The sequence below is a fragment of the Protopterus annectens genome, chromosome 7.part0 (assembly GCF_019279795.1).
Source record: "Protopterus annectens isolate FY-2018-M chromosome 7.part0, PAN1.0, whole genome shotgun sequence".
In the NCBI taxonomy this organism is placed as follows: Eukaryota; Metazoa; Chordata; order Ceratodontiformes; family Protopteridae; genus Protopterus; species Protopterus annectens.
In genome coordinates, this window is record NC_056739.1 from 614636412 (window position 1) to 614661715 (window position 25304).

The window sequence follows — 25304 nt, forward strand, 5'->3', positions numbered from 1 at the left end:
AAATTGCATGCTTACCCCTTTTTTATCATGGGCAATATAATTATAAAGCTTAAAAAGAAAAAACCCTGATGGCTTAGTGAATGGTATAAAGTATATTTCAGTAGTGGTACAGATCTAGGTATTCTATATGAAGAGAACAGTTTCTGAATCACATATTTTATTTTTGAGTTCTGGCATTTAGCAAAGCCACTGTCAACTCAGATTTTTAGGCTTGTGTCATTTTCTTTCCTCCGGATTCACAAAGGCCGATTTTCATGCAGAAACAGTATAGGAGCTCCTGCACGGAAAATGGCTGCCGAGCGATCCAGGAAAGTGCAGTTTTCACTTGGATGAGTGTTCCTACACTGTTCTAGCAAGGAAAACTGATATGCAAATCACCTCATTTTCTGGTGAAAACCATGCAAATGAAGTGATTTTGCAATCCAGCAAGCTGCCAGATCTCCCTGCTAGAACAGTGTCTGTGCAGGAATGTATTCGGCTAGTAACCGAATACATTTCTGCATCTGACAAAACAGAGGCAAGACAGCTCGTGTAAAAGCATGTATTATGTTTAATACACATGCCAATGCTATTGGCATTAAAAACAGTTTATTTTTTTAAAAGCAAATATTTATTTTTTTGGTCGATCTCAGCTGTTTAAGTTTAGGGCAGCGGTTCGCAAATGGGTTTGTGCCAAAAACTTAAAAAAAAAAAAATGAAAAAAGTCAATTTTAAGTTAAGTCTGCAATTTTCCAGTATAGTCAATGGCATGCAGAATGTAAACAATACCAGGGAGCACTGGTTGTAAAGGGGAAAGGGTCTGTTTAAGTGCAGTAACCAACAACCTACACACTGGGGTATGCAAATGAGGGGAGTTATACTGAATCACAGATTTCTTCAAAGTGTCAGCTTGCACCTAACCGTGTAGGTGCAGCAATACAACAGTGCAAGTCTAAGAGCTGGATGACTTCATAAGAGGGTGTGTCATTCTTGCTGCCATTGGAGCTCTGTGGCCCATGTCTGCCCTTAGTTAAGCACAGCAAAGGAAGGGGGTGTGTCAGATGTGCCTGAGCATTGTGTATATAGCCTAAATGGGTGTGCATGCCATGCACCGGAATATAAAGCAAAAAAAAAAAAAAGTGGCAATGGCAACTCTGTTTACACATGAGCACTGGGTATGCACAGTGCGCCTCGGGGCTTAAATAGGGAGGAACTGGGAAGAGGAAACAGCAGTAGGAAGGCAATTATTTATTTTTTTTAATTTATTTTACATTTGTTGACCGGGCTAGTCTGGTTGGATACATGTCCATTTTCAGCAGAGGCCCGAGGAGAAAAGCTCCACTATATACTAGTAAAAACATTCAAACAGGACAATAAAAGAAACAAAAGAAACAAAAATTATAAGAATGTAAAGAACAAATTCAATGTAGTGTAGTTACATTTACAGTAGCACGTTACGATAGGTAAACAAAACAAAGGAGAAATACAAGAAGGGATCCATGATCCTATATTCTTTCATAACAACTATAAGAATCAAAAATATTTACAATATTAAGAATTATGATAAACAATTAGTGCCTGGGCACTAGTTCTAGGAAACAGAAATTGCACAGCAGGGATGATTAATAGGTTTAAAAACAAGGTGAGGTGACATGTTGTAGTAATATATCTTATAAAAGGAGAAAGTGACCTTGTAGAGAAAAAAGAAAGTCCATTTGAGAGATAGGCGAGCTACAGAAGGTTAGTATTGAGAGAAGAAGGAGAAGTAATGAAGAGAAGTATAAAGAAAGTTAGATGGGAGGTCAGTCTGGATTCAAGCAAGGGCATAGCCAGTGGGATGTGAGATAGTTTCTTAGTTGTTTCTTGAAAAGTTGTGATGAGCCCAAAGTAATCAATTCTGTGGGGAGTTTATTCCAGTATGGGCCAATAGTATTGGTGAACAAGGAGTCGCCTGCCTTATTGTGTGACTTGAGAGTGGCTACTAGCAGTTTGTTTGCAGAGCGAAGGGAAGAGAGATTCTTGTAGGGGGCCACAAGGTTATTGAGTATGGGTGTATTAGTAGGGTAATGGAGAATTTTATATGTGATGACTAATTGATGTAATAGAATAAGATGTTGAAGTTCAAGCCAATCAAGCATTTTGAGATTAACACAATGATGTGTGCGAAATGGGGAACCTGTAGCAAGCCTAGCAATGCTGTGGTAGGCCGTGGCAAGTTTCTGAAGGTTAGATTTAGAGAGGTTGATAAAAGTTGGGGAGGCGTATAGTAATGTGGAGATGAGATGAGTTTGGGCTAGGGACACTTTAGCAGTTGCTAGAAAGGGCTTAAGTCTGTAGAGGGCTCCTATCTTTTTATTAACAGTTTTGATAGTAAGGTCAATATGGGCGTCAAAGTTCAGTTGATTATCTATTGTTACACCTAGTAGTTTAGTGGAAAAATCAGGTGAGATGATAGTACCATTGGTAGATGTAATAGAAAAGGAGAGAGGGGCTGACTTAAGGGTTGGAGAGAATATGAGTAATTTGTTTTTTTTGGGATTATTGTCAATCAAGGAGAATCAATTGGCAATCAAGGAGAACTAGCATAGCTGGTAGGTGGAATGTATCAGAATCAGCCAATTACACATGCAGCAGCCCAGCACACTAATATAAACTATGCAAACACCTTACAGACTGTTTTTTTCCCACAAACTCTACACCACTGGTGTACATAGATGTTTTTTTTTAACTGGCAAAGCTAACTAAAAATGTTAGAGGCTGCTGCTGCTTTACTCCATCAATATGTGCTAGAGAGTGGTGAGGAGGAGAATGCTGACAACCGACCCACAGTGAGGAGGAGGGGAAGAGTGTACAGTCCCAGGGTAACTTACCAGGGCATACATGAGCTGGAGATAGTAGAGCACTATAGGGTGGACAGGGACATTCTACAGCAAATCGTTGAGCTGTGCCAGCCACGCCTTACACACAGAACTAATAGAGGGGAACCCATCCCAGTGGATACCAAGGTATGTCTAGGCCTAAAAATACTAGCCACAGGTACCTTCCAAAGACCAACTGGGCATATCATGGGGGTCTCACAGGCATCAGCATCCAGGGTACTCAACCAATTCCTGGATGCCATGACACAACATGCCAATGAGCACATATATTTCCCCACTGCCCGTAAGGCGCTGACCACATGTATGTGTCTCTTCCACCATATAGCAGAATACCCCAAGGTAGGTGGTGCTATAGACTGCACGCACATCCACATCAAAGCACCACCTGGTGAGCGGGGTAGGGTCTACATAAACTGAAAGGGCTTCCCCTCCATCAACTGCCAGGTCATGTGCAATGCCCTGGGCATTATCATGAATGTGTGTGCTGGCAGCCCTGGAAGATATCACGACTCCCACATATGGCATTGCTCAAAGCTGTATCAGGCATTTGCCAGGGGGACATCCCATATGGCCATCTAGTGGGGGATGCTGGCTATGCACTGGAGCAGAGACTGATGACACCCTTCAGAAATGCACACACACCTGAACAAGAACACCATAATGAGGCACACGCACAACCAGGATCATTGTAGAGCATGTGTTTGGATGCTCAAGTCATGGTTCTGCTGCCTTGACATATTCGGTGGAGACTTGCAGTACTCTCCAGCTACATGTACACAAATGTTCATAGTATGTGCCATGCTACACAATATGATTCTGTGGAAACAGCTGCAGCAGGAACAGCATGGGGCAGGGTCACACAGCCCCCCACCATTGCCAAGGCCAGCACAGGAACAGAGGGACTTCAAGGAGGAACATCCTGAACCTGCCACTGTACAGTATGCCCAGGCCTTAGCAAAGAGGCAACGCATAGCACACCCAATGACACTGTAGGGACCCAGGGACTGATACCTCTCTCTGACTCGCACATACAGTAAAAGGGATGCCAAACATGACACTACCTGAGCTTTACCATGTATAGGGAGTATACTGTGTGCATCCAACATAGTCAGCCCTCCAGCACTGTCCTCAATACTGGCCCAGCAACAAGGTAAGTCACTCTTCCTATCAATTACTGAATGGACTAGTATGTTCTCATACTTGTATGTATGCTATGGATGCAAGCACGCAAGGGAATTCGGTGGCTGAATGGGATAGCAGCAGACAGCTTTGTGGGACAGCAGGAAATTCATAACAAACACTGGTGTCAACATAGTAGGCAGCACTACACAAGGTGACAACCCCCCACTGCAGTACATGTGATGGCCCAAAGAATGGTGGGTGTCAATAGGTCACACATATGGATGTCAGTGAGGGTGACATATCTAGGGCCAGCTTCACCCAGCAGGACAGATGTAGATGATCATGAAGAAAGGCTGGGCTAAGGCCCCCAAATTATGGCAATGGTGAACAGCCCCCCACCAGACCTACATAGACATACTACAACAGGTCTGGAAGTTGTGATTAAGATCTATCATGTGTACTCTACTGATATGCCTCCTGTCTGCATGATAGCTCACAATACAATATGAAATGGAAACCAACAGAGTAACCGAAATACCAGTACAGTCACTTCAAATGTTAAAGTCTGCAGGTGTGCACCCCCCCACACACAATCCCATGTAGAAAAGCAGTAACTGATGGCCTGCAGCACTCTCAAATGGCTTACAGTCCTCTGGCAAAGGCCCATGCCTCACCCATAGTGCCAATGTACGGAATGTCAGGGGGTCCCAACTAATAACCTAACACAGTAAACAGAAAACAAATGCAAGGCCATGTTGAAAAATGCCAGTAGCATGCCTTCCCGTGTCCTACTGAAAGGACTGTGGATCAGGCCATAAATACTACTGGGATAAAGGCCCAACTATAGGGATACCTCTGAGATATTGCTTACACAATGTTAGGTGGAGGAGTTAATAACAGTGGGGGTGCAGAAGCATGGATGTCATGGAGTGTGTGAAGTCTGAAACTCTAATGTCCTCTCATACTACTCCCAACTGCAAACCCATGAATGAATAGCCACAAAACCACTTGTAAACCACAATGTGAAGGTAAACTGACCAGACAGTCATGTATCTGAATAACCTGGGTGTATCTGTACAGTTGAGAGGTATGGCCCCAGCAGGATATGGCCATTCCATGAATTTGAGAAAAGCACAAGGAGGGGAACCCCAGCCAGCATACTAACAAGGTGCTGCACCATTTACACAGAACCAGCAGTCTGTTGTCTGTAGCTACCTCTCCACAATGGCAAATGTGTGCCAGAATGTGTAGTCTATATGCCTCAGAATATTGGTCTCAGCTTCATTAATTTTGTATTTCCTGATAAATAACTGTGAGCAAAAAATGATAACTGTCAGTAGTTGATGACATGATACATCACAGTGTAAAACAGTACATATGTCAGAAAATCTATGCTACAACCAACCATGTTACACAAGCAGCACAAACAATAGTTACAGTATCCCCCATATGTTAAGTCCATTGTGTTTCCATATTGGCAACCTATCTACAGATATCCAGCAGAAACAGTTTGCTACGTGTAGCTGTAGCACACAAAACCCTGAACTGGAGTCCAACCCTCCTTAAAATGGATGCGCACACTCAGTATAGAAGGTCATACTGGGCATGCTCCTACACTTAGAGAAATGAAGCCTATGTCTCACAACACAGTGGACTACAGATATCGGTTATTCGCAGCTGTCTGTGTACACAAACCAAATTGTACATCATTGATGCTTCACGCACACACACACACACACACACACACACACACACACACACACACACACACACACACAAACACACACACACACACACACACACACACACACACACACACACACACACACATTGGATAGGAACACACAAATATCTAAGGCCAACATAATATAATATGTCAAACATACATACAAAGAGACGTGGGGAAGAGAAAGACAGACAGCAACAAAGAAAATCCCATTATGAGGCCTGTTCCACCCACTACACATCCCATTGGCCTATATCACATGATGTGCTGATCTCATTCACTGTAGAAATACCTTTGGTTAGCCCTCAGCTCTATAGTGTCAGTGGTGCTTGTGATAACTGTGTAACACTACAGTACAAATAGGTATCCATGTTGCAGTTTTAATCTCAGTCCTGTTGAATGTAAAGTTGTGTGTGTGTGTGTGTGTGTGTGTGTGTGTGTGTGTGTGTGTGTGTGTGTGTGTGTGTGTTTATAGATGAATGTGGTTGAGGCCATTCACACTCACTAAACCTCCCTTACTCCTCCTTCAGCACTGCTGCTGATGTCACTCACCTTCAAAGATACCTTTGGACAGCTCTCCAACACATAAGCTCCATGGTGCTTGTGATAACTGTGTAATACTATAGTGTAGCAAACTAGTTAGGTAGAAGTTCATTCCTGATCCTGGTAACTGTGTAAATGTGAGTGTTTGTGTGAGAGAGTGTGTGTATCCTTGCAGAGACCTGACTTTGTGGTCATTCACACAACATTTCCCTTACCTCTCCTTTAGCACTGCTGCTGATGTCACTCACCTTTAAAGATACCTTTGGATAGCTCTCCAGCATATAAACTCTGTAGTGCTTGCAATAACTGTGTAATACTATAGTGTAGCAAACTAGTTAAGTAGGAGTTCCAATCCTGATCCTGGCAACTGTGTAAATGTGAGTGTTTGTGTGAGAGAGTGGGTGTAGCCTTGTAGAGACCTGATTTTGTGGTCATTCATGCTTACAACACTTTCCTTACCCCACCGTTAGCACTGCTGCTGATATCACTCACCTTCCAAGATACCTTTGCACAGGTCACCAACATGTAATCTCCGTGGTGCATGTAATAAATGCGGAACAATGTAGAGCAATAACTACATAGGGAGGGGTTTTAATCTTATTCCTGGCAAGTGTTTGTGTGTGTACATATGTATGACCGTACCTCAAAGATTTTGCCCCATTTACACCCAGTACCATCTCAGTGCCTGACTTTAGCAGTCCTGCAGATATCATCCACCTTAGAAGTACATGTTGGCAACCCTAAACCATGTAAGGTCAGTGGTGCATGTGGTAAATACGTAACCATATTGGTCTTTAAAGATAGTTTGATACAGGTTTTAACCTCACTCACCCCTGGCAAATGTAAACGTGTGTGTAGAGTAAAATATTTTGTGGAATCTCTCACTCACTACATCACCCAATGCCAGTATTTACAAGGGCTGGTGATGTTCCTCACTTTAGAAGTACCTTGGGACAATGTCCATCCTATAAGCTGTGTGTTGCATACGATAAATGCTTTATACTGTCATAGCAATACATAGCTAGGTAGGGGGTTTGAAACTCAGTACTGGCATGTGTGCATGTGTGTGTGTGTGTGTGTGTGTGTGTGTGTGTGTGTGTGTGTGTGTGTGTGTGTGTGTGTGTGTGTGTGTGTGTGTGTCTGTGTCATCAGTATCCTGTGTGGAGGTCGGTGTTATTGTGTAATAGGATCCATGGGGGGTGGGTTTTGCTAAATTATTATGTTGAAGACCTAGTATATGTCACAATGTCCACATTACAAGGCCAACATTTGTCAAACACCATATAGGTTGGTGTAGACAATCCACAGCCCTAAATGTCTAGTGCCATGTGCAATGACTATGTGACAGTATGGATTAGTGAACATTATAGGCAACCCTTCTAATACTCAGAGACCACTCTCCACCCACGTATCATACACAAACACACTTGGCTAAGCAACAACCACTATATCTGTAGTTCCCCTACATATTGCCTCACAGATAATACCCATGGTGTGATCGTAGTGGACTACATGACTGTTGACCACAACAGTGCCACTGACATCAGAAAGTACTTTGATGTGTTACATCTCCTGACTGTGTGTTATCCAGCAAGTAAAAGGACATGGCACCCTGTTCCATCCCCTCAGTAGCCCAATCAATGTGTACAGTGGCCCTTTTGCATGTTCCCCACTGGATGCCTGCAACAACTGTAGTGTCTGCAAATGTACCCCACAAAGGGAATACCATGCTTTATACATATGCCCTGTATGGACAGACGCCACTAACTCCACTGAATACCTGTATCATACTGTCAATGTAGGTGCAATCACTACCTCAGTTACATTGCCTGGTCTCACCAAATGAGGTCAGGAATGCTACATCAGAAGATACCAATCTGTCCACACAACATGCCCCAGACACCTCAAGCACACTTCCACACTTCAAAGAACATGCATGTGAGACATATGCACAATCCAGACACTGTCCATGTTATGGAATATGAATCACATACATGGGAAGCAGTGCACATCACTAGCCACCCACAATAGAAATCTGGATGAGTGGATGGGGAATACAATACCCACCCCTGGGGACCACTCCAGTGATTATACTCCTGAGCCACACTGGGGACTATTGTCATGTGACCTGATGCCAGGGTATTCCCTTGGCTAGCCTTGCAGAGCCTTCAGGCCCATTTACCTACTACACACCTATGAAGCAATGGACCTATGGATCTCAGTACTGGCAAATGTGTGTGTGTGTGTGCGTGTGTGTGTGTGTGTGTGTGTGTGTGTGTGTGTGTGTGTGTGTGTGTGTGTGTGTGTGTGTGTGTGTGTGTGTGTGTGTGTGTGTGTGTGTGTGTGAATAGTAATCCCAGTGTGTTTGGTTGATGAATATCCCCTGTGGCTGTAGTTATTAGCAATCGGAGGTGTGCCCAAACCAGAACATGTACCATTCTCCATTCTACAACAGATGTTGTGCATCAACATATACTTATGTACAACCCTCAACCCTATAATCTGTGAGGCATTTGAAATCACTGTGTTACAGACCAGGGATTACAGTGCACATACTACCCTGCCTATAACATGGTGGATGTGTTACCACACTGCCATACCCTGTGGCCTTGCTGCAGGGCCACATCCTGGTGACACACAGATGCCTAGAACGGAAATGGAATACAGCATGATAAGGATAAGGATAAGGGACACACTTGCATCACACCACCTGTCACACATGAATCTACAAAACAAGCACCAGAAAAACATACGCATAAATACACAAAAACATATTCGGAGGCACTAGGTACCAATCTGAAAAAGAAACAGTGCCCTCCAAAGCAGACAAGCAAGCAGCCTGCACCCCCAAACACAAGCCAGAAAACACATAAGTCACCTCAGCAGTGTGCCTCACAACAGCCCTTAAGGCAAAACACCATACCTAACACGCTAGTAATAGGAGACTATAGTAAGGCACACGGATGTTCCACTCACCAGGCTGAACAAGGAGAAGGTTACTGTCAGCTGCCTGTCAGGTGCTCGGATCCACCACATAACACAGGCACTTAGGTCACTCCAGAACAAGTACAAGTATGCCGCTGTTATTGCACATGTTGGTGTGAATGATCTAAGACGTACCTCCCTGGTCTACATGAAAAGAGACATTGAGGAGCTCTCTGATCATGTAGCCCAAGCTGGTATGACCCCAACCTTGAGTAGCATACTACCTTCACCTATAATGATACCACAATACAAAGACAAAATGATCAATTTCAACAATTGGCTAAGCTTCTGATATCATTCTAAGAGGATCCAGTGTCTGTCTGCCTGGGATGACATGATAGACAAGCCTCGCTGTTTTGCCACAGATGGGTTGCACCTGTCACCCCTAGGTTTTCGAATACTGGCCAAGGCTCTTGCCGTCCCCATAGTGCCTTTTTTAGGCAAGGCTCAAAGGACAAACCAACCACCGTAACCAGCACAGGTAACCAAAAACTAAGGGTAATGCTACTCAACGCCAGAAGTCTCAACCTCAAAATGCACACACTCGAGGCTCTCCTCAGCATGGAGAAAATTGATGTCTGTGCAGTGACAGAAACCTGGTTCAAGGCTTAAGAGAGCACCCCAGCACTGCTAGGTTACAATTCATATCATACCTTCCGGCCTCAGTTACCGGATCACAGTACAAAGGGCAGAGGTGTATCCATATTCATCAAAGATACCCATATCTCCAGGTTAGTAGCGCAGCATGATGCCCCAGAGATCATCCATGCGCAACTATCAGCAGGCAAAACCACATTTCAAGTCGTAGCCAGTTATAGATCACCCACCATGTCCCAAGATGCTCACTGTGCATTCCTTGAGACATTGGAAAATATAAAGGTCCTACCCAACACCATAATCTTGGGTGATCTCAACTACCCTGGTATAGACTGGACGAACTAACAATGTTCCAACTCCTATGCTCAGCGATTCATAGACTTTATAAATTCAAATGCCCTTGAACAACTAGTATGTTCCCCCACTAGAGGGGACAACATATTGGATTTAATCATCACAAATATGGGCGCCCATTGTACCACACCCATTATCACTCCCTCCTTGGTCAGATCTGACCACAAACTGATAACCCTGGACATCCTCAACCTTCCACCTCCCCCAGTCAAAGAAACCATAGTCAAAAACCTTTCCAAAGCAAACTTCAAACTACTTGCATCCGAAGTGGAAAGCTTCACTATTCCCTTGCAGAAGGATAATGATATCCAGGATGCGGAATCCTACACCAAGGCACTCTATATGCATCATCAGGATTGCATGGACAGTGCTATCCCAAATAAAACCAAGACTCCTTCCTCAAGCAAGAAGAAACCAGTCCGGTGGACCCCGGCCATAAGCAATCTTTACAATAAAAGGAGGAGCCTTATACAAAAAAGGCCAAATCTCAAGTAGAAAAATCATCCCTGATCAGCATTAGTAAGAAATTGAGGGCCCTCATCAAGTCAACTAAAGCTAATTTTGAAAAGAAAGTTGCCAAGGATGCCAAGGATAACTATAAGGCCTTCTATGGCTACGTCAAAAACCTAAATGGCAACGCTCAGGTCTGTTCTGAGCTAGTACAAAATGGAACAAAATACACTGACCCTTCTGACATTGCCAACATCTTGGCTGACAGGTTCAGTGCAAATTTCTCCGCCCCCTCACCACCTACAGGGCCTATTACCATTCCAGGGGATTGTGTAAGTTCAATTATTACTGATACGTTGGTTAACAAGGCTCTATCTAAAGCTAAAAACACTGCCTCCATGGGACCAGATGGTGTCCCAGGCTGTGTCATACACAAGCTCCAAAAGGAATTAACCCCACATCTTAATACCCTGTTCAGTCTCAGCCTCTCCACAGGATATGTGCCATAGAATGGCGCATGGCAACAGTGGTCCCGCTACACAAGGGTGAGGCCACAACTGACCTTGGGAACTACCGACCAATAAGCCTGACCAGTCTGATCTGTAAGGCTATGGAGCGAATCATTATGGAACTCATAAATGGAGAGATTGGGAACCTCCAGTCGCTGGACCCCACACAGTTCGGCTTCGTCAAGGGCAGATCATGCCTCCTGAACCTGGTGGATTTCTTTGAGACAGTTACTCAGGCTATAGATAAGGGAAAGGAGGTACACATGGCTTACCTTGACCTTGCTAAAGCATTTGACACCATTCCCCATTCAGGTATTATTGATAAGCTCACCAGCCTGGGCATAAACCCTTACGTCACAAGATGGATCGCAAATTGGCTCTCAGACAGATCCCATAAAGTAAGAGTAGCGGGATCTATGTCTGAATCCAGACCAGTAACGAGTGGTGTGCCTCAGGGCTCTGTCCTGGGGCCCCTCCTGTTTGGCATATACTTCTCAGAAGTACAGGCAAGCACGGAAGGGCTGTGGCTGACTAAGTTTGCGGACAACTGCAAACTGGGTGCTATAATAGAGTCTCCGGATGACATGGAGATCCTCTAGAAGGGCCTAAATGAGACTGATGCATGGTGTCAAAGCCATGGTCTCAAGCTAAATGCAAAAAAATGCATAGTAATCCCCTTTGGAAAAAACAGAGTACCCACAAACTACAACATAGGAGGTAATCCCCTGCCATCTGAAGAAGAAATAAGGGATCTAGCGACCCAAGTAGATAGTCAGCTTTCCTTTGATAACCATGTTGCCAAAGTGGTTAGAAAATCCTTCTATGTGACCCATCTGATCACGAAAGGGTTCGCATCAAGATCTAAGGATGTAATGGTGCCCCTCTACTCTTCCCTCATCAGACCCATTATTGAGTACAATGCACCAATTGGAATGTACCTGGCTAGACATCTCCAGCAGCTGGAGAGACCACAGAGGTACCTAACTAAGAGGATTACTGGCCTCAAACAGTTGCCCTATGCAGCACGATTGAAAAAGCTAAGACTGTTCTCTGTTGCATACCGCTTTCTCAGAGGTGATCTCTGTCTAACGTACAGAGCCATGTCCAACCCAGAATTGTTGAACATGCTCCATCTTAGCAAAACCAAATCTACTCGAGCTACATGCTCTAGGGATATAAACCTCAACACAACAACGAATAGAACTTGCTGGAGAGATAGATTCCCTTCGCAGAGACTTCCCTTACTATGGAACAGGGTCCCAATCTACATAAGACAGAGCCCCTCACTATCAATCTTCAAGAGGAACCTTGATGAGTGGATGGGTAACAGAAAGTTCACACCGGGGATCACACCAACAGCACTACTAGATAGGGGCCAAGGGTACTAGCTGCTAGTACAAGGGTCTAGGGAACTACTAAAGGGGCGGTGAATACCGCACAATGTGGCTGGGCTAATATATGCCTTCGGGCAGATAGCCCAGTACCAACCTATGAACCTATGTGAGAGCACATTCATTCAGCACTTCACTTATGGGGAGACAGAGGGGTAAAGCTGGCACTGAATGTGTTTCCAAGACTGTGGCCAATATTTGTTGTCTCAAGATAAGTATTAGCTTTGTGCAGTAACTCACAGCACTTGTGTTTAATGCTGTGGAGGTTGTTGATGTAACTATCAAAGGCTATTGTGACTGTCGTCAGTGTCTGCTGCATCTCTGCTGCCATAGATGCCTGCCGGGGATTCCATGAAAGATCCAAAGTTGTGTTTGAGGCTAATAAGGGAATTCAACAGCCATGGGACACCACCTTTCTCTGCAATGTTCTCCTTTTGATGTACACTTTAGTAATGGCAGGGGGCCATCACATTGTTTCCCAGTGTTTGGAGGACAGCATCTGGTTTCTGTTGGCTCTGGCTAGTAACATGCATTCATGTACCTGTTAGTACAGTGCCTATGTGCATGATTTCACAGTCATGCAGTTACTTCCCATTGCCATGGGTGCAGTGAAGACATCCACCCCTGTTTTCAAGGCTGCAAAGTCAGCTTTGGAGAGGTTTTGCAAGGTGGTTATCTTTCTGGGGGGTGTGGCTGACATGTTGAGTTCCATGTTGATCACAGCCTGTGTGAATCTCACCATACAGGGATTGAGATCTGTGGATGAGCAATGGTCCAATATTTAAGTAGACAACACAGATCAAGGTTGTTGCATCCTCTAACAAGGGTCAGTATGAGCTGGACTAGGGTAATGGAAATGATGAATCCCAGAAGTGTTGGGCCACTGTACTGGTGCTTGGCTACATTCCCCAGGTGATGGAGGGGTAGTTGAAGACTCGTACTATGTCAGTTTTGCATTGGACCATCATAGGTGGCAGGATATTGAGCAATGTGCATTGACAGTCTAGGGATACAGATGTGGACCCATAGCAGGCTATGGTCTGGATTGCACTATTATTACAAGGCAGTTGTACCGGAAGTATCTCCAATGCATTATGATGGGATACTAGTTTGGAGGTGTTCTTATTCATAATGAATATGGAGACAACACCACCTGTGGAGGTGTGGTGTGGTCCATGTTTGGGGGCTGACAGCTGTGGAATGTGTCATAGCCTGATACTGCAGGTCTGCTGTCTGCTGCTGTGAACCACCTCTCCATTACAGCAGACATGTGTCCTCCACTCCAATGACTGCTATGAGTACCTGCATCCTGACAGTTAGATATCCAATGTTGAGCAGCATGACCCTCAGATTGCATACATGTGCAGCTGTTATGATGGTAATAACATTAGGAACACTGTGTAATAAGGCGCAATAGGGGTGGCTGAGTGGGTGCCTGCCTTGCTGGTCTGTGCTGTTTGGGCAGATGTCCATTGAGGGCCTCTTGGAAGGTGGGTGTGTGGCTTTTCACTGTATGTCATGGCTGTCAAAGTGGGTGTAATGGTGAGCTATGTGTTCCACATAGTGTATAGCAGGTGTTGATCTTATCCTCTTGACCTGCTAGTCCAGTCTTTGCTGGAGGCTGCATATGTTGACATTGGATGATATATGAGCAACTCTCACAGGTTTGAGTGCTTGCAGTTTAGAGGGGAGGGTTGTCTGTGTACATGAGGCAGTTGCAACAGTGCCCCAGAATAGACACGTGCACCAGGTTAATGGGTGAAAGCACAGATAACCACCCTTCAAACATGCCAGGAGGGGTGGACATAACTAGTAATTACTGGGGTGACATCTGTGATGAAAGAGTACTGCTGATGGCTCACAGGTTTGACACACATCTTGATACAATAACCTGGTGAAGTGCCAAGCCATAATGTTAGATGAAGTGCAAGACAGAAAGAACTAGCATGATGTACAGGTGGAACAGAAGGCAGACTGTCTGCCACCTGTAATACTTTACCACAGCTGTGCAGTTATCAGCAGCTTTGGCCATGTAAAAGTTCAGTAAGCACTGTAGCATGTGCGGTAACTATGTAACACTATAGTAGACATACCTAGATAGGCAGGAGTTCTAATTCCAATACTGCCAAGTATATGTGTGTGAATCATGTACTGTCTGGCTCATACCATTTTTGACCTGTGTGTGAGTTGGAAATGTATAAGCTCTGTGGCGCATCTCATAGCTGCATAGCACTATAGTAAGAATACCAACATAGGCAGGAGTTCTAATCCCAATATTGCCATGTGTATGTGCATGTATGTATGCGTGTGTGAATAATTTACTGTCTGGCTCATACCATTTTTGACCTGTGAACTACCCTTTACACTTCCCTTCACTCCAATTTAATAGACCTGTTGATGTCACCAACCTCAGAAGTGCCTTTGGAAGAGTTGGAAATGTATAAGCTCTGCAGCACATCTCATAACTACGTAGAGATATAGTAGGAATACCTACATAGGCAGGAGTTCTACTCCCAATACTGGCATGTGAATGTGTGTGTGAATCATGTACTGTCTGGCTCATACCATTTTTGAACTGTGTACTACCCTTTACACTTCCCTTCACTTCAATTTAGTAGACCTGTTGATGTCATCCATCTCAGAAGTACCTTTGCAAGAGTTGGAAATGTATAAGCTTTGTGCAGTGTCTCAAAACTGTGTAGCACTATAGCAGGAATGCCTGGATAGACTGGAGCTCTAATCCCAATACTGGCAAGTGTGTGTATGTATGTGTGTGTGAACCATGTACTGTCTGGCTCATACCATTTTTGACCTGTGTACTACCCTTTACGTTTCCCTTCACTCCTATTTAGTAGATCTGTTGATGTCATCCTCCTTAGAAGTACCTTTGGAAGAGATGGACATGTACAAGCTCTGTGACGTGTCTCATAATTGCATAGAACTGTATTAGGAATACCTAGATAGGCAGGTGTTCTAATACTAATGTTGGCAACTGTTTCTGTGTGTATGAGGATCATATCTTGTGTGGCTTATACCATTTTGATGTGTATACCATACACGGCTGGTGACCAGCTCCCGCTGGCATTACTTTATATAGTGTGGTAACAGCATCTACCTCACATGCAGCAGGTTAAACCATTGTACAGTCCTCTGTACAGATGTGTCTAGAATATCCATATGTTTAAAACCTATACATGGTCAGAAGTGGTCTGTGTGCCTTAAAAATGCCCATGTATGTGATATTATAGCCAAATAGGCCACAGTGAATGTACTGACACACATGACAGCATGAGGTATCATACCTGACTGAAACATCATGTTGATAGGACGTTTGCTGCCCTCACAGGTGGCCAGTCTTGTAGGTGCAACACATGAGCCCAGATGCTTGGTTTTACACGTGAACTGTACCTGTTATGGGTCACATTAAAGACTGGAAGAGGTATGGACTGTCATACTGTGGTCCTAATTAGTATGTAACAGGAACACCTTGCATCTTAAGAGAGGGGTGTGTACACATTTCTTATCCACTGTATACCAGTAATGTGTCATGCATGACCCTAACTTAGGCCATTTGTCCAACACAATATGCTGACGGCTGTCCAGACAGCTTGGCACTGACAAGTTTTGAAGTATGCTACAGGAATGTTGAATTCACATCAGGTAGGCCACAGTGGTGACCACTGTGATTGAATACAGTTAACCCCAGCACAAGTGAACATGCACAACAAGCAATATAGCTATTACAGTACATAAAGCAATATAGCTATTACTGATGGTTGTGTGCATGGTAAATTGCATGCCCTTCACATGCCTGGGGTATTGCCAGGCAACAACAGAGCAATGTCATACACACCAGCTTCAGGCTGCTGTCCCATATGCAGACCAGAGGGTCCTAGGTAGTTGTGAGAAGGAGTTATTGTCAGCAGATGCACATGTGGCCTTGGTACAGGATGGATGCAGCATGTCTGCACATCTACAGTACTAACTGCAATAATACACAATGTCCTGTCCTCACCATAGATGTGCACCTCTGTGCATTAGAAAACCCCAGCCACAACTGCAATCGAACCTGACACATGCATGTAGATGCAATACAGATACATGTATGTCTGGCACATTAGTGTACTAATCCCCACTGGGCCCTTACCTTGCACTGTTCTCATCTAGTGTGTGTGTGCAGCCCACCTCCACAATGCTTCCCTCAGCACCATGGCATGTGCATTCCGTGTGTGGCCCAAGTGTGGTGAGGTGCTCCTTCGTGAGTGTCAGTGGGGGCTGGATGGCTGGGCCTCCACCTGTGGCTAACTGGTCCCTTGCTACCACGCAGCCCATTGATGGGCATGGCATTTGAGGTCAGTGGCCCGATGCTGCACATGCTCATAAGTTCTGCTGTGCAGGCCGGCATTATTTACCCTGTGGACCACACTGTTCTACAGGGCAGTCCTCTTCTGCACATCTTCTGTTCTCCATCCAAATGACAGGGCATAATGTCCAATCACATATTGGGTGATAATGTCTGTTTCCCCAACAGAGAATGCTGGCAGGCAAGCATTCTACATGTTACCTGGAAGACATAAATAGAAAAAAGCTCACAGGACCTCATACAGTTGACAAAATGCACATCAACAGTGGATATTACTTGAAAATAATCCACACTTCACTGAAACCCTCTAAGCTATCATGGCTATAGCAGCTACTTGCCTGTCCCTGAGCTATCTTATCCCCCCAATGTTGGACACTTTATTGCATAATCCTCTAACCTCCATTCATTTCTGTGTAGAGGGTTGACAGTGAGCATCTTCCATGCGGATGGTGTGTGGATAGTATCAGGTCTGTGTTTGACTGTGGTGTGTTGTGGAGCTCTGAGCACATGCCTGAGGTCATGTAGGAGGCAGACAGTGATATTATTATGCCTCATTGAGATATGCTACTGTTGCCATCAGTAGGCAATATGTACATGCTCACCATTGCTGAGGGAAGGAGTGTGGTTGATGTGCATATCTCCCTGTACAACTGGGGTGAACAGGGTGGCAAGGTTCCCACCTAACCTGTGTGATGCAGGTTGCCTATATCCTTGGCATGTGTGTATGAGGTATTCTTTACCCCCAGTACAGGGTGAATTAGGTTGTTTCATCTGTGACTTACAACATATGTGGAGACATGGTTGCAATTGTCCTTGGTGGTGTGGATATGTCCGATTCATAGTCATAGTCAGCCTTACAGGAAGTCACCTGTGAACTTATATGCTTGCTGAGATATAGGTGGACTTTTTTCAAAGTTGTTGCCTGCATCAATGTGTCCCTGTACAGCCAATGTAGCAACCTGTTATGTGGTTTGTGTATTGCTGCTGTCCACCAAAGGGGATTACTCTACCTTGGTGGAGGCTGGATATATATATTTTTTTATTTAACATTTGTTAAAAAGGAAAGTCTGACTTGGAATGAAGCCAATTTTCTGTGGAGGCCTGGGGAGAAATGCTGCAGACGCATGTCTTTGTAACATGTGAGGAAACTAGAGCACATGGAGGAAACTCAAATGAACGCAGGGAGGACGTGCATACTCCACAGAGAAGGCACCCCAACTGAGAAGCAAACCAGAGAACCTCTTGCTGTGAGGTGACAATGTTACTGCTGCACCACTGTGCCATCCAGGTTAGGTACTGCTCTGTTCATATAGCTACAGTTGATATGAAGGATACACACCCCTGACACACTGCCTGGTATTTTTGCAATTGAAACAAGACACCACAATAACTCATTTCATAACAATTCCCACCTGTATTGTAACTTATAGCCTGTACAATTCAATTGAAAATATAACAATCAGGTCTTTGAAAACATATGGAAATAATACTCAGTACAATAAGCCAGTTGAATGAGAATGCACACCCTTAAACTGATATGTTGTGTATGCACCTTTTGAGATGGTTACAACATTCATCCATCTTGGTCTAGACTCTACCATCATGGCACATCTTCACTTGGCAATAGTTGGTCACCTTCCTAGAAACACCTTTGATAGTATTTCAATGGAATTTTACAGCTTAGGGGTCACATAAAGATGAGAAACATTATGAAATGATTTTCTGTGGTCTGATTTTCATATAGCACACATACCTGGCATTCTAGCAGGGGTGTGTACACTTGTGATATCCACTGTATATAATTGTGGATATAGCTGGTAGTGGTAGGCATGGACATTGGGTCATAACACAGGTGGACACTTCTCTGATTAATAGCTGGATATCATGCCTACTCTAGTACCTATATCAGTGTCAGGGCACTGCAACAGCCAGTAGGTGTACACATTTCTGTCTGTTGTATGCACTGACACTGATATTACACACATGTGCAACATGCACAACCTATGTACCTGACTGCTTGAAACCCATGTGATTAGTTTTGTGCCTTCCAGCTGAACATAAGCATACATACATGTGCTCAGAGGATATCCAGCATACATTTCTGTTGTATGTTAGTATGGCACACTGTAGTTACAGTCTTGCCGCTCAATCATACATCTCAACCTGTTACAGTAGTATGTCTGGACAATGGCACACATAAATGGGTGTCAAAGGGAACATCAGTATTGATACTGTATTATAATAACTGCACCATACATTAGTACGTTGATTGCACAGTAGGGTTTGACATCACTGTTATAACCTGGAAGATGTCCAACTGTCATAAGTAGGCTATTATGTGACAATGTCATTACTCACAAACCTGCCAATGGTTTGGCTGACATAACACAGGTATATGTGTATGTGACTACAGATATCAGTCACAAATGTGCTTATTGTCCATCAGAACACTGCACAGTTGAATGTTATTAAATCGAGATATCACATGCAGTTCAACACACATGTCTGCAATAATACTTTACTATGCATATGTCCTCTATAGGTCTCTTAGCTTTACAAGGCAAACGTGTGTCATACTCGTAATCACAGGTAACATGGATATGGAAAACATCCCATTAACTGGCCTAGCAGTGGCGCAGTCACAACTGTTTGACAGACAATGCTGGGGGTTGTCATATATGAGCTGTCCTTTCCCAGGGTGAGTGAGGCTTCTGAGCTGTGATCCCACCTCACAACCACTCAGAGCATCACATCTGGACAATGCCTAAAATGATGGGGGGATTAATAGGGACAGACTTAAAATATTCTTGTTACAAACATAGGATGTTAATAGAATGATACATTTAGCATTACGGTGAATATTCGTAAGGATGTGGAGTCTTAAGCTCAAGTGTTTGTCATTACCTGATGAATTCAATCCTCACCTATTTGCCAGAAAAGTACAAATCTTAGGAGGAACAGAAAAAAATACATGATGGTAAAATGTGGACATTCTGTGAAGAGCTGTACAGTTGAGAGGTATGTCTGTGATATCTCCCACTGCAGAGATGGCCAGATTCTATGGCCATAGCAGCTGTTTAACAGGACATTAGTACAGCATGTCTTGTTGGGACATATATTCCTCCAAATCATATTTCCCATTATTACAGACCAGGTACTACATTCAATTACTTGCTTACATGTTACACTTACCTTTTTTCTTTCTTCTCTTTTCCACTTTATGTTTCATTTATTTCTCTCTTTCTCTCTCTGTGCACTACAGGGATAGAGCTGGTTTGAATAGGTGGCAGCATGGCTTTTGTAGGTGATGCTCATGACTAGGTGGTGGTCTGTGCACCTATTGGGGTTCCCCAGTTGCTAACTGCATGCAGAGTAGCTGTGCAGTCCTTCCAATAGCCAATGTCTTGACAACACACTCCTATAAATGAGTACTCCATGTGGGTGTTGGCCATTTCCCTTACTTGTGAGGAAGACATCCTGGAGTTGTGTGAGCTACTACCTCTTACAACAAGACTTGTGAAGACAAACCAACTAAATGGTGGGGATGGTTCAAGACTTATGGTCAGAATGTGAGTATTGCTGTTATATGTTTGGAATACTGCTAGTTTAACAGTGTTTGTCTGCACATGCTACTTTGCATGTGTTTCAGTCTGACAAAGTTATGTCTCTGCATAGCTCTCAACTGTAGGGCCATCCACATAATGGCCACAGGTTAGCCTGTTACGTATGGGCTGTTCCCCAGACAGGTGTTGTCCTTGGCAAATCAGTAGCATACTCTGGTGATTGTATTATGCAGATGGTAACATCCATTTGTTTTTCTGACTTTATATCCCTCAGAAAAGATATGTTACAACAAACCCTGTAATACCAGCATCATTCTCAGTGTATAACAGCAATATTTCATGTATGGCCATGTATTTGGGCTTCTGTCCATCAATTATGTCAAGCTTTGTCCGGATGTCATGCAATAGTAGGTGGATAGGTATACTGGTCTATCATTATTTAGTGCTGTAATTCCTGCTGAGGGGAATGGCTGGGAAACATGTTGAAGTCTGTACATTCAAAAGGTTGGTGTATAGAGAATGCCCTAAGATGGCCTTGTAACATATTTTATGTGGGGGACAGTAACACATGTTTTAAAACGAGGCTGTTAGGACATGTCAGACATATTATTGATATGTGTCAGTTCTATAGTTGTACATTTGAATAAATGTCACCATGGGGACAGTAGTGGGTCTGTCCCAAGGTACTGTTTCTGAAAATGTCTGTTCCTCAGTGTGATGAAACATTCATAAAAGGACAATTGTTGTGTACAGACTCAATGTATTTATATTAACTGTGGTACTTTATCCCATAAGGGGTTAAATGACAGGTGTAATTGGAGGCTGTGTATTCAATTATGTAATTAGGAGTTAATTGCTTCTTGTGATTAAGGTATGTATTTCTGGTAATGTTTACTCCTTGAAGGCTTTGGCTAAGACATCAGAGTATAATAAACATGTGTAAATTGCTGTCTGGTTTTATTTTTCTTTGCTATGTCCAGACATTTTACTTGTTTTGTTAAGAGGTTGTTGTATGTCTGGCCATTGCGTATGGCCTATCATGATTTTGTAGCAGTGTACTGTTCACTTATTTATTTGGACCATGGGGGGCAGATGTCAGTGTCATGGCTGCTTTTGTATCCAGTTGTGCATGCTGCCCCAGTTGCAGGTGGTCTATCAGCAGCATATGTTTGTATGGGCATTTTGGGAGATATATATATATATATATATATATATATATATATATATATATATATATATATATATATATATATATATATATATATATATATATATATATATATATATATATATATATATATATATATATTATATATATGTATATATATATATATATATATATATATATACACACACACACACACACACACTCACACACACACACACACACACACACACACACACACACATATAATATATATATATTCTAAAGACATGCTTCTGGAGCACTTCTCCCGGGCCTCCACTGAAAACAGGATCTGTGGAACCTAGTCGGACTTTCCCTGTCAATAAATGTTAAATAAAAATAAAAATAAAAAAAAATATATATATATATATACACACACACACACACACACACACACACACACACACACATATATATATATATATATATATATATATATACACACACACACACACACACACATATATATATATATACATATACATATACATATACGTGTGTGTGTGTGTGTGTGTGTGTGTGTGTGTGTGTGTGTGTGTGTGTACACCTTGGTATTTATTGGTAATATATCTATATTGTTGTACACAGATATATCTCACTCTCCCTTTATGTATGCTTCTATTCATATATATATATATATATATATATATATATATGTATATATATATATATATATATATATATTTATAGATACCAATCTTTACTAATTGCACACCTGTCTCTTCCCTATTGTAATCTGGCTATAAAGAAAGGTATGTTTGAGAAAACATACTCAAACAATACAGCTGAGGTGGCTTACTGGCAAATTGCATAGGTTATGGTGCCCAGGGTCCTGGGTTCAAGGGCTGTTTATTTTTTTGCTAGGCAGAACAAGGACTGTTGGATACAGAGTGGTTAAGGCAGTTTTGAGCAGATTTGAGCGTGTTTGTGTGGGTTTGCATGATGGTAAGCAGTGCTAATATACGTTTAAATGAATAGGCGCTTACACCATGTAGGCTGCGCTTACCAGTGTGCAAATCTGCTTAGCATTTACATTTAAGCAATGCTGAAACCTGCTAAGCATAGCTTAGTGCTGGTAACCAGTGATCACATTCAAGTCTGATAAAATAGGGTAATAACATCTTTAATAAGTGTATTTAATTTCCTGTACATAGCATGCTTCTATGTGCTGTCATTACAGTAGCAAGGGGTGTTAGTATACTGTATGGGACAACAGTGTTACATGGGTAGTACCACAATCTTTTCTCTTTGGATTTGTTTCATATATGAGTAGTATCCCAGGTTATATGCAGTCACACTTGCATGTAACACCAGCTATAGTGCACTGGTTGACAGAAATAGTTTAACACATATTGTATCATTACGTTAGTACTTTTAACAGTGCTTTTTCAAGTAAGAGTAGATTGCAGATTGTAGTACTGGAACCATACACCCCTGCATGCAAAGCTGGACTCTGAATGCTGAGTATCTTGTTCTTGGTGTTTGAGCTGTATTTTTATATGTATCTCCTATTGGATATTGATCTGATATGTTGATATTAACTGTAGACTACTATATTTTTTGGACATGTCATTGAGGACTGCTGTCATGTAGTAATGGCATACCTTTCAGTTTCAGACATGTATCTTTCAAAACATTCATCATAATGCATAACCTGTTGGCTATTTACTTTGTGTCTGTCCTCTCTACAGATGTGCAGATGTCAGGTATTGCTACGGCCATACCACTATGTAGGTGCCCACACTCTATTGTGCTGTGGGCCTGGACACTGCTGCTAGTTCCGACAAATGGGGCATTCCTTAATGTGGGCCTTGCCCCATTTCCTTGCCTGTGTGAGGGATATTACAGAGGTGGTGTGGCCTACAGATTCACATACAGTGGGTGGCAATACATCACAGGACAGGACATGTGGAGACAGCCAACCAATATGGGGGACATATCCCCAGATTTGGGAACAGATTCTAAGTCATTAGTGCTGTTATACACATGGTGGATTGATAGATTGACAGGGTTTGTGTGGACATGCATTTAGTTGGTGACATCACGACTCACAGTGATATGTCTCTGACATACCTTTCTACTGGCATGCTGTCCACAGACTGGCCACATGTCTGCCTGTTATGTTTTGTGTGTTCACCAGACAGTTGGTGTCCTTGGTAAATCAGTTGAGGAATCTGGGGAATGCAGTCAGTAAATACATCTATGGGTATTACCGACGTCATATTCCTCATAACGGATGTTACAACAAACCCAGTGACATCTGCAACTGTCTCAATGTATGACAGCAGTATGTTCAATCTACCCCTGTGTTTGTGCCTCTGTTCCCACCTAGTGATATAGGGGTTGATGCCGAGATTAGTGAGTGTGGAATGTTATCAAAAGCTTTGCCCAGATCAATGCTGTATGTGTCACCTTGCCTTCATCCACAGCTCATTTGACTGACGCCAAGAGGTTGACCAGGTTGAATAAGCAGGCATGACATACCCTTCACAAAGGTTAACTGTGTGGGATCCTGAGTCTGCAGATTTTCACATCCCTGTTTATTAGGTGCATGATAATGCATTCTATAGCTTTGCATAACAGACTTGTCAGGCAGGTGGGGTGGTATTTCCCAGGGTCTGTAGTTACACCTCGTTTTTGGAGAGGGGTGACTGTAGCTGTGCACAATTCAGTAGGGACAAAGCCTGAGGTGAGGCTGTGCTTGAACAGGGTACACAGGTAAGGTGCCAGTCACTCTGTAGTTCATGTAGAACACAGCCAGGGATATTCTCAGGTCCCATAGAAGCTGTACTCTTGGCCTTGGACAGTGGTGTTTTAACCTGTGCTGCAGTAATACTGGATACCTGGCGGTGAACTGGTATTGTGATTGGTTCTTGGGGGGGTGAGGGGTAATGTTTGCACTCAAGATGCCAGCCAGTATATAGGCATTATTTGTTGGCTCAGTCTAGGAGGTACCATTGTCTAGTAGCTCAGAAAAAAATCTTGGTATTGCCATGGAGATTCTTTACATAACTGTATGAGGCCTTGTGGTTGTCTTTACTATGTGCTCCAATTCTGTTCTCACAGCTAACTTTGTAGTATTTGATGAGGGATCTCAGCTATTCATTGAGGTTGATAAGCATTTATTTCATGTCTTGGGACTTCACCATATTCCATATTGGTTACCTTGTATTGTTGTACAGTTTCTTTATCTCAGGGAACCACCAGATCTGCTTACTTTTTTTGGAGGTGAGGGTCCTGGTTGTATTGGGTAAGGTGGTATCCATGCATTTGTGTATGTGTTCATAGTGCATTGTTGTTTGATTCAGCTATCATGCAACTAGTCTCTATTTGCATGGCTGCCATGAGGTTAGCCACCTCTGATTTTATAAAGCCATAGTTAGCTTTGGAATGGCTTTTCATGGTGGTTACCTATGCAGGGGGGTAGAAGGGCTGTGGATTTCCAAAGGTGGTTAATTTGTGTTCAGATATAACAAGGGAGGAGTTGACTATTGGTGTAGAGCAACAGTTGCCCATGTTAGGAAAGACCAGGTCGATGTGATGGGCATGCGCATCGTTACATGAGTAGCTTTGTCAAGTAATGGTGGGGTAGTTGAAGTCAAAAGTATGATAGTGTTAGGTTGGACAATAATATTCTCCAGGTTGTTTATGGACATG